The sequence below is a fragment of the Antrostomus carolinensis genome, unplaced genomic scaffold, assembly GCF_000700745.2.
Source record: "Antrostomus carolinensis isolate BGI_N321 unplaced genomic scaffold, ASM70074v2 scaffold10046, whole genome shotgun sequence".
NCBI lineage: Eukaryota > Metazoa > Chordata > Aves > Caprimulgiformes > Caprimulgidae > Antrostomus > Antrostomus carolinensis.
Window position 1 is genome coordinate 8,945 of NW_010321141.1, and position 1,188 is coordinate 10,132.

The window sequence follows — 1,188 nt, forward strand, 5'->3', positions numbered from 1 at the left end:
CCATTTTTTTTATTTTTTTTATCTTTTTCTTATTTTTCATTTGTATTTTTTAATCATTTTTAATTTTTATTCTTATTTTTATCTTTTTATTATTCTTTCATTTTTATTTCTATTGGGTTTTTTTCTTTTTCTTTTTATTATTTCAATTTTTATTCTTTTTCTTTTCCTCTTTATTGTTTTTTCATTTTCATTTTTATTGGGGGTTTTTTCTTTTCATTTTTATTATTTTAATTTTTATTCTTTTTATTTTCCAATCATTTTTCTTTTTTATTTTTATCTTTTTATTGTTTTTTCATTTTCATTTTTATTGGGGGTTTTTTCTTTTCATTTTTATTATTTTAATTTTTATTCTTTTTATTTTCCTCTTTTAATTATTTTTTCACTTTCATTTTTATTCTTTTTTATAATTTTTCTTTTTTATTCTTATTTTTATCTTTTTATTATTTTTTCTTTTTTATTTTTATTGGGGTTTTTTCTTTTTCTTTATTATTTCAATTTTGATTATTTTTATTTTCCTCTTTTAATTATTTTTTCATTTTTATTTTTCTTCTTTTTAATTTTTATTCGTTTTATTTTTTATCCTTCTTAATTTGTTTTATTTTTTATCCTTTTTATTTTTTATCCTTCTTTTGATCTTTTTCTCATTTTCCTTTTTCTCCTTTTTTCCTCTCATTTTTCTTATTTTCTTTTTGCAGAAAAACCCCATTTCAGCAGTGGGGGAGAGGGTTTAATTTTTAACCCTTTCCTCACCCCATTTTTGCCCCAATCTGGAGCACGAGGATCCTCCCGACGGGGATCAGCCCCTGGGGCAAAACTGGGCACAAATCTGAGCATTTTGATTAAAAATAGAGAAATAAATCACATTTATTTAATCGAGAAAGAAATTAAATTCATTTGATAGAGAAATAAATTTATTTAATCGAGAAATAAATTAAATTTTGATGCTTTTTTGGGGCTGAAACAAGAGAAAATGTGAGCTGGAAAAACGTGTGGATTTTCCAAAAATCAATTTATTTTGTTTTTAAGGTGAATTTCACTCGATTTGGGCAATTTGAAGCCATTTGAAACCAAAACGACTGTGCAAATTTCTGTGATTTCAGGAATTTGAAGAGGAAATATCAAAAAGCTCCAAGTTCTTACCTGGCACGTCCCGACAGAGCAGGAAAAGCCACCGGCACCGGCTCCGCC